The sequence below is a fragment of the Nasonia vitripennis genome, chromosome 3, assembly GCF_009193385.2.
Source record: "Nasonia vitripennis strain AsymCx chromosome 3, Nvit_psr_1.1, whole genome shotgun sequence".
Taxonomy (NCBI): Eukaryota; Metazoa; Arthropoda; class Insecta; order Hymenoptera; family Pteromalidae; genus Nasonia; species Nasonia vitripennis.
Window position 1 is genome coordinate 9,147,148 of NC_045759.1, and position 10,033 is coordinate 9,157,180.

Genomic DNA, 10,033 nt, shown 5'->3' on the forward strand with positions numbered 1-10,033 from the left:
GCTTTTTACAGGAAAACACGAGGCGGTTTCGAGGAATTATCATCGGTAGCGCGATTTCGAGCTGATAACGCGCTCTGACTAAGTATATTCTCTGTATACAGAGATTACGAAATCGGCCTTGTAAAATAAAACCGCAATATTGAAACATTAATTCTTATTTCATACATAAAACCGCAGAGAAAATCGAACGAGTCAGGCATAGATCAAGTATACATAGGCTAACTCTATTCTCTATTCTCCGGCGATAGGGTAGGGCGCGGGTGCACTGCTCCCGTGTCATCTCTCTCTTGCTGCTGAAATATACACGACTCGGGTCTACATAATTGATAAGAGCTGGCCGATACTGCAGCCTTTCCGGTTTGACCGTTTCCGCAGAAAAGCTGCAGCTTCTATTTATATACGCTACTATACCCCTTTCGTAGTAGGCTAGTAATAATACATATGCACTCGGTGCAGTGTGTGTGTGTGTGTGTGTGTGTGTAATTACTCTCACGCGGTTTATAATACAGCGCGGTTATATTCACTTTTTTTAGGCGTCGCTGTAATTTGGATAAACAACGACGAGGAGAATCGATACGTACGGAATACACCTTAAGCGACGACTAATACAACAGTCTAGAGAGAGGAGATGCAAGCCTTTCCCGTGTACATTGAACTTTCTTGGCTGGTCGTTAAACATTTACGTATACGTGCGCGATCGATGCGCATACGTTGAAGCCTTTCTCGCAGAGATGGATTTTCCCGGTTGTTTGCGTCGCACGACTACATTGTTGCAAAACTTTCGCCGAATAACACAATGTTTATCATGCGCGAGAAGAGAGCTGCGTCGAGTTCGCTGCATTTTCGACGGGGGCCGAATTTTAGAGAGCACAGCGCAGAGTGCATAGCCCGGTCACGAACCCGCGACTAGCGGTTTTGGTCGGCGGCCAAGAGGTGTCGCCTTGTTCAGTGGCGATTTCGAGAGGATGCGATGAAAATGCGGAGATTCCAGAGGATGATTCATCGCGCTGTCGCCAAGTCCTGATGTGTTTTCACAGTCCGGCATCGTGTGTTAGTGGGGCTTTGTAGATTTCTCCTAACCTACAAAAAAATGAAACATGTAATGAAGTATTTGGTGCTTACAAGAAACTCGAAACGCAAGCGATATTATTAATCAAAGCGCGGTAATGATTTTTCGGGGCGTTAATTACGCGACACATGCGCAAATCATGCGCATCCCTAATGAGGCTCGTATCTCGCGCGAAACATTTTTCTCTCCTCTCGTGCACAGCGCGCGCGCGCGCGCGCAAGAGAAACTCTCTTTTCTCCACGCGCTCTACAGCCTGTGACGACGACAACGAAAAAAATTTACATCCTCGTATAATTATTCATATACACTCGCGCCGTGTATGCATTACAAACGTTAAATACTCCCGCCCCGTTGTTACAGCGTTCTATCGCATTTGCGTGCGTAAAATACGAAAAAGATGGTCGCGCGCTTGCATATAAGTAATAAGGGACAGCAGAGGTTGTTTTCTATTTTCATCCTTTGACGAGGCGAGAGAACGAGTAATCGCGGAGCTTAGACTCCCTCGCACGACGTCGTCGCGACATTATGTCAGTGCAGCACGTACGTATATAGTATACACTCACATGTATGTACAGGTGCAGCTAGCGGGGCAGGGGTGTCGCAGTACACGCCGCGTCAAAAGTGCGCGAGCCGAAAATGCACTTGGCTACACACACGTCTTTTCAGCCCCGGCCTGTCTCTGTCGCGCCCGGCTACCTCCTCTCTTTCTCGCTCATTCGCTTTTTCCCGGGCACTCTTGTCTCTGGCCGTCGCCTCTCGGCTGCATAGCAACCTGTCCTATCGTTCCTACCTATCCCCAGTACCTACCGCGCACCAAACTCCCGTCCGAGACGTCGTTATTCAGTATCACTTCGCCGCGAAAAAAGCAATCGACAAAGTCGGGGTAAATTAACAGAGGGGCAGAAAGATCGAGCGTAAAAGGGTCGATGACAACAAAACGCGCCGGCGGAGAGTATATAGGCAGATAGTGCAGCAGAGCCGCGGCAGCGGCATCAGACTGAACGGCGGCGGTGCGAGAGAGACAGAGCGAGAGGGCGCGAGCTGCGCGCTCGCGGCGCGGGGCGACGGCGGCGGCGCCTCGACAGCGCAGCGCCTCATTCGAAGCCCGCCAACGGACGAGCGAGCAGCCCCTCGACAACGCACCCGCGCGTCTACACACCGGCTCCTCGCTCTCGCTCTCTCTCTCTCTCTCTCTCGTGTTCTCGGGGATACCTCGACTTTGACGCTCTTCGCCGATACATCCGCTCTGTCTCTCTCGCTCACTCGGTGCTGCACTCGCTAGCTGCCCGGCGAAAGTCGCACCGCTGCTTCTTTCGCTCGCTCGCGCGCCGCAAGAGAGAAGAGAGAGATAATCGTACCTGCTTATATACGGACGAGAGAGAGGCCACGTGCGCTCCTTCGCGAACGCGTGTATACGAGTTTATATACAAAGGGCTCTCGCTGCGGGCAGGCGTTTGTAAGACAGTGTTTACCGCCGCGAATCCGAGCTTAGTGAGTTACATCAGTTCGCGTCTCGGTCGAGAGTGCAGCGAAGATCCGTCAGTGCTCAACGCTGAGTATATATACCCCATCTCCCCCCCCCCCCCCCCGAGTGTGCTATACTCTACTCGACACAGTGTCAGAATTCTACGAGGAGCCTATTTCCCAGAATATCAGTGTTGATACAGTGTGCAGCGAATCGCAGTGTTTTTTGTCAGTGAGAAATACATATAGATAAATCCGTAAGAAATACAGTGCAGTTTCCTCCCCTACCCGCGAGTGCGCGCATTTCCAGGAAACAGTCTCAACCGCCAAATCTCCTTGCGCGCCACCTCGCTGTTGACGCCAGTTTCCGAGAAAAGCTGATCTCTGTGTATACCCCCACCACCGAACCCCCTCATTCTGTCCAATCTCGTCGCTCGCGCAGTTTCTTCCTTCCGCCGCGCGCGTTCAGTGTTGGCTGCAGGTTTATAAGTATATCGTCGCGGGCGCGCGCGCGAGAACAGATCGGATAATTCTTAGCTGCGACGTGACGCGATTCTTTCCATCCGCCTAATAACCACAGTGTCTAAACCCAGTGCGCCGCCATCAGTGAGACGGAAGTGCCAACGACGCTGCCCCAACGGTCGCTTCTGACAAGTGAGTATTCGCCGAGCCCAGCGAGAGAAAATTCGATTCGTCCCGCGGGGCAAAGTGCGCGCGAAGGTGCGGTAAATTCATTCCTCCGCTGCTGCAGCACATAGGCATTACGCTAGCTACAGAAGCTGCTGCACAGCGAGGACGCTGTATAGCTATGCAGCCTCCTCTTCCCCCCCCCCCTCCCGCGCGAAAATTTATGCTTTGATAAAGATCCGGTTAAAACGTGCGCGGTATGGGGCGCGACGTGCACGACGCCTCGATAAAGAGTTGCCGGGGGACTGCAGGCATCGCTGGTATACACACAAAGCTGCCCTATGATTCTTCGCCGACGACCTTCGACCGGTGCAGCCGCTGTGGGCGTTTTGCTCGGCTTTCGAGGTTTTTCTTTTTTTAGAATTTTTCATGCGCTCTCGGGAGGAGCGTTACCAAGGTCACGTGGTTGGACTGGTGGCTAGGGTCGAAGATGAGCCTGGACGAGGACCATTAGAGTGGGAGGGGGAGGAAGGGGGTGTTGGCGGTTGACGATTTCGTGGAACGCGCCGTACGAATTGCAGCGTATAGAAACGTTTACGCATCAACGTTCGATATTCTCGTGGAACGCGATTAGTATAAATTTGTTTCTGCGGCTAGAAAGTTCGCATTTTTCACGGCGAAGGCAAAACAGCGCCCGCGGAGAGGAGAATTCGATTTCGCTGCTCTGCTCTGCAGTTCAATTTAGCTCCATCAACTTGGAGAGAGGAAGAAGGCGCGTTAGCGCGCGCATCCTTTTATTCGACGAACTTGTGTCTATGTATTTCGTACCTTTCTCTGTCTCTTACCGGCATCTTGATATGTATCATCGTTGCCGATTTTATTCGACATTTACAGCTCTGCGCCGTCTCTCTATTGCTCGGCTCTTCTTCTCTCGCTGTACATAGCTCTATTGACTTTTGCGAAACGTTCATCTAGGGCCGTATTTCTCAATTATTTTCTCGGAGAATCCATTAGGTTTTCTTCGTAAAGCATTCGAGCGTAGTTCGAGTAATTTCTCCTTGTCTTTCTATTTGTTTCTTTTTATTGCTTTTTGCGCTAGACGTGTACTCGAATAAAGAGGTACATTCACATTAACGTTATGCAGTTTACAAATTCGTATTCTAGCGTACGTATGTACTCAGGATACTACGTTCCAACAAATCTGATTCAGACGAGTAAAATTATATTCTTTGCTCTCTCCTCTCTCCGTGGCGTCGCATGTGTTCTCTCCCCCTATCTGCAGCTATTTATCTGCGCCTATACGCCCGTTTATCAATTCACGAGCCGTTTTAGCGTTTACATGGCGATTTCTTCATGTCGCGTATAATTTATACCTCTTATTCTCTATATCTCGCGCACTGCTCTCTCTCTCTCTCTCTCTCTCTCTCTCTCTCTCTCTCTCTCTCTCTCTCTCTCTCTCTCTCTCTCTCTCTCAGCGAGGGCTTCCTCTTTCTTCTCATCTCGATAGTTTTCGGATCGATCTATATACCTATACATCGACGACGCGCCAACACGACGATGCGTCACCGTGATTTACCGCGGCAGTGGCTCGTCCTCGTGTACACACTCGCGTTAATGCAAATCACCGGAGAAAAGTGAAACCGTTTTCCCGGTGGGGTTCGAACTTTTTCCCCCTATTTTTGCTTTCTACGTTTGCGTTCGGTTTAGCGCTGATTGAATGTTGGCTTCTCCGGCTGACAGCGCGAGGTAATTAGGATATAGCGTACTGCTCGCGGAAAACGACGCCGTAAATCACAACGTCATAAAGTTTCGCATGGATTGGAAACGATGCTTTTTTTCTTCTTTCTTTCCTCGGCTTCGCGGAAAACAATTTTTTCTCTTCGCGCGATATAGATCTGGAGCAGAGCGTTTCGATTTTTTTATAATTGCAAGATAAATGATTTAAAGTATAGAGGCGTATCGCAGGGGTAGAGCAGCAGCGCTCGCGCGCGTCGTCTGCGTCTACTGAATAAAAAATGAGAGAGTCATAAATATTGAGCGAGTTAAAAGGTTTGCTGCTCTGCGCGAGAATATCAACGAAAGAACAAACGTCAGCGGCCCATGTAAATAAATGGAGGAATTAGCGAGTGCAAAAATCGCTCTCCGGGACCTTATGCTCGTTCTTCTTGCCGCTCCACATATTGAAAAGGACGTCGTTAATCTCTCGAAATGCAATTCGTCCGCATCGATCTTTGCGCATCAATCACGCGCTCGCGCGCGGGAGCAAAAAGTCGCGCACCGAAAGAGAGAGGGCATAGGAATATCAATGAATTCAGAGGGGAAGGGGAAGAGTAATGTACCTATACCGCGACGTGCCCCACAATAGTTGCGCAACAAACAACAACCAGCGAGGATATTTATACTGATGCTGTCTTTTATCTCTGCAGGTGACCGACGATCCCTCCTAGGGCGAGTTCTTCCGTGTAGTGGTTCCCGCAAACGGCCTCAAGATTCAGCTGGACATCATGCCTTGGTTTATTCTTTTTCTCCTCCTCCTCACGGTGATGGAGGCCTTTCCTCGGGAGACCAACACCAACCGCCTGCCGGACATATACTGGAACTCCACCAATCCAATGTGAGTACATATATATTACAGTGCTTGCCCCCCCCCCCTGTTATATGTATACATATATGGTATATAGTGCACGTACCTATTGTGTGCTACCGCCGCTTAGCTGCTATTAAGCGTTATTACGGCTAATCATACTATGTGTGCCCTAAGGCACTGCTCTCTGCCGCGCGCAGCTACCCTCTCCAAGTCCTAGGAAAATTCGCTCGCACTGTGTACGTGAGTCACAATTTTGCGTGACTCTGTCCTTCTTGGATATAGTATATAATACCAGAGAGAGGGATAGATATAGAAATGCGTCTGTATCGATCGTTTACGTGCAAGGGAGAATTTATAAATTGTGTACACCTGTAACAAACAATCTCTGCTTTATTTTTTCATACAACGATGGAAATTTAGCAGCGCATATAACACATACGTATCGCTGAAATATTAATCTCTGCGGTCGCTGTAAACAACGCGTACAATTAAATTTCGAGGATTTTCCAAACAAGTAAGTGTGTACGCATCGCGCCGGTAAACGCGCGCATATTTCGCCATTATTCGACTTTAATTCACGAGAGTCAAATGAAGCCCGAATTATTGAGCACGTCGAGCATTATGAGCACAGTTTAAACTCTTCAGCCCCTCGCGCCTGCGCGCCTGCCAATAGAATATCATTCCGTTTTAATCCAGTCACAAATCTAGGTCAGTCTATCCATGCGCAATAAACATAATTTTCATAATCTCCGCGAGCGCGAGCGCTATGGCATATACTTTCTACTCTATTGCCGGGAAATTGATGAAAATTCGAACGGTCACACGAAGCTGATCACACGCGGGGGCGAACGTTAAAGTTCGAGTATTACTGTGTGTACGGTGAAGGAGAAAGATTTATCAGCGGAAAAATCGCGTGTAGAAGTCGCGTTTATGAAAACGGATGCTCGTGTGTCTGGAAATATTTTCTAAGAAGATAATCGCTCCGGAATCTAGGGGGGGGGGGGGGAGGCCCACACACCACGCGTACAATGTATGCAGCAGACAAATACATTCATGGTATGGAACTGCACGCTTACAGCTCCATACACATCAATCCTTCCGTTCGGCAAACGCAATCGAACGTGCGCGCGTCGTGGTTCCCTGGAAAAGAGCGGAATTGAAAACTCGATGCGGAATACATATATATAGAGATCTGCCGTAGGTATAGGGCGAGGGAGAGAGAGGGAGGTATCCGCGATGGCGCTTTCACACCCCCTTCAAAGTCGACTTTGTCGGTCGCTTTGTGTGTACGTGCGCCGCCTCCGGCACTTTCCAGCAGGGGTTACCTCCTCTCGCTTCATCTCTTTCTCTCTTATTCCTCGCGCTCTCACTCTCTACTTTTTCTTCTGCGTTTGTCACTCTCTCTCCCTTTCTCGCTCTTTAGTTGGCCGACACTCGATTGCTTTATTTTTGTTTACCTCTTTTGATTATTCAGTTGCAGAAATATTTATTCGCGCGTTCGCGCCGCCTTTGAAATTTCAGCTGAAGAAGGGAAAAAAGTGTCAATGGCCGTTAAGTGCGCTCCACTTTAATTGATGACTATGAGCACGGAATGACGCCGTCCACCTTCCAGTCTTTACACCGTTTACGAGTACACACTTTTCTATATGTGTAAGTCAGGCATGAAAGAACGGAGCGAAGAAAAGAGAAAAAGCATTAACCAGTCCCGTCAGTATCCATTATATCGATTCCGACTGCCCCCGGTTATTTCCTCCTCCAAGTATAAATGAGCTAAATTCGCCTCTGTGCGCTTATTTATAGATCCGAACGGGAATTATTCGGACTGTCGCATAGTGTGTCTTTACTTGATCCTCATTTTCTTATGGGCTCTTTCTCTCTCTTTCTCTGTCGAGCAACTCCCTTGACTTTCCATACACAACTCTTATGACCGCAAAGACCATATCGCTCTCGGACGTAAAGATCGAAACTTGAATTTGTTCTTTGTTTTACTTTGATCACACCGCTGGCTCATGTTTGTGTATTTTCAGCGTCGACAACTCTCACCCTCCGGAACTCGCGTTGTAATCGACGAGTGTATAAGAATTCGCAATGGGGCGTTGATCCAATAACAAACTGCATTGTACAGAGGAGGCGAGAGAGAGGAACATCAGCTGGCGCTCCTCCGAGATTCGTCGAGGATTCGATTATTCCTGCACTTGTGTGCGCGTCTGACGATCATAGAGAGAGAGAGAGAGAGAGAGAGAGACAGAGAGAGAGAGACAGAGAGAGAGAGAGAGAGAGAAGAGATCCCGTCAGCAGAGCGCGCGGTATAGGATTCGACTATATACGCTACGTCTTCTCTCAGAAACAGGAGCATCGAGGTGCTGTGTGCTCCTCCGCAGAGTTTCGTTACCGAGGAAATTGACTCCAAAGCGAGAGACGCAACGACACTCGTGATGAGCTCTCCTCGCGAGACGATGAACTATGAAGGAAGCGACGCTCGACGTCATTCGATAGGCGTCTACCTGTATACATATAGCTGAGGCGTATAATGCCGGTTGTGTGTGTGTGTGTGTGTGTGTGCGCGCGCGCGCGCGCGTAGATGTACTGTATCGACTCTGCTTTACAAGAGACAAGCCGGCGAGGGGCCGCGAGCAGCTGCAGGGATGAGGAGAAATTGAAAGTAGATGGGAGAGACTTGAGCGAGAAAGAGGCGCGCGATAAGGAGATGCGCAAAGTGATGGAGAAGAATCGAATGAGCTGTTTTTCTATTCGCGATGAGAGAGATTGAGCTCCGAGGGCTTACGGCTGCTGTGGCGGGGAAACACCGGAAAAATCAGTAGAACATGCCTGGATATGCGAGACGCGATAGTAGTGGAAACGGTCGGGAAAATCAGTAGAAAGAGGCGGGATTGTCAGAACACGAGGTGTACTTCGCCGTGCAAGTAATTAATTCGTAAAACATTTCAATTGTTCATTTGTCACTCTAAAGAGATAAAACGAGACCTGCCTTTTCTTGTAGTCTTTGTCATCTCCGGCTTTACCTTTAACTGCCTTCTTCCTACGACAAATATTCCGTTCAAGCGACCGGTCAATTTAAAGCGAAATTTTCAAACGCTATCTCATGGTAAAGTCTGCGACCGATAATGTTATTCGAAGCTTCTGAAAAAACATACTCCGGACGCTTCCTCGAGCCGCCCACTGGTGTTTTCGTTTTCTTCACTGCACCTCTGTTTTCTTTTTCGTCTTCTTCATTCCAAAGCTTTCAACGGAATTGGCAATTTGTGGAGGACCAGGGGACAATGAGCTTTTGGCTATACGTCCTCGTCGCGTGTGCTTCTCCAAATCGACGGTTTTATTGCTACGCCAGATCGACAGTATATCTATAAAGGTTTTACTTGTACAGATACACTTCTCGAATTGAATCGTTATTCTGCCTTGATAATGCGTTTGAAATTCGAAATAGAGTGAGAGAGAGAGAGAGAGAGAGAGAGAGAGAGAGAGAGAGAGAGAGAGAGAGAGAGAGAACGGTGTATATCTCTGGAGCTTGTAATTGATTTATGAATAATTTACCTTAAACGTAGGAGCGGCAGTATCGTGTAGCCTCGCCTCGGCTTTTTAGGTTCCGCGCGTTCTAAGGTGTATCATGTTTTCTTTATCAGATTCATGACTCCACGTTGTTGGGAGGAAACATCTGCCTCTCATGTACACTCTGCATTTTCAAATCAGCTCTATAAAACATGACTGCGCAATCTTTCTAGAACAGTGCACGAGCTGGGGCACGAGTGCAAAAAAAATGTCGTGTTCTTTTTTACAGCGATACGTTCAAAAACAGCTGCGGCTTTCGAATCATCCGGCTCGCTACGGCGAAACACTCGTTACTCATCTTCTTATCCAAAACATTTGCTCAGCGGAATACAAACAATTGTGAAATTATTAAAGCTCCGCAGAAGAAAGAGTGATAAATCTGTCAAAACGTGCGCAGAAGACAAAGAAGAGAAAACACGCACTGCTTTTCTCCGTTAGGTTTTCGAGCATTGCTCGTGTGTACAGTACAAATTCAGAGACTATCTTTTTTTATGAATGATTTGAGACGCTGCCAACAGATTCCATTGTCACATCGGCCATTCATCGCATCAAATTTCCCCGCATAATTTAATTTTCCGGAGAATTGCTGAAACTGATCAGCGATAAACAGCCTCTCGACGAAAGTCGTAGTTTGCACCTCAGGCCGCAAACGAAGTCTCCTTTTTTTAATTATTTTGGAAACTCGTAAGTAACGAGAGCTCGATCGCGTCAGCGGCGGT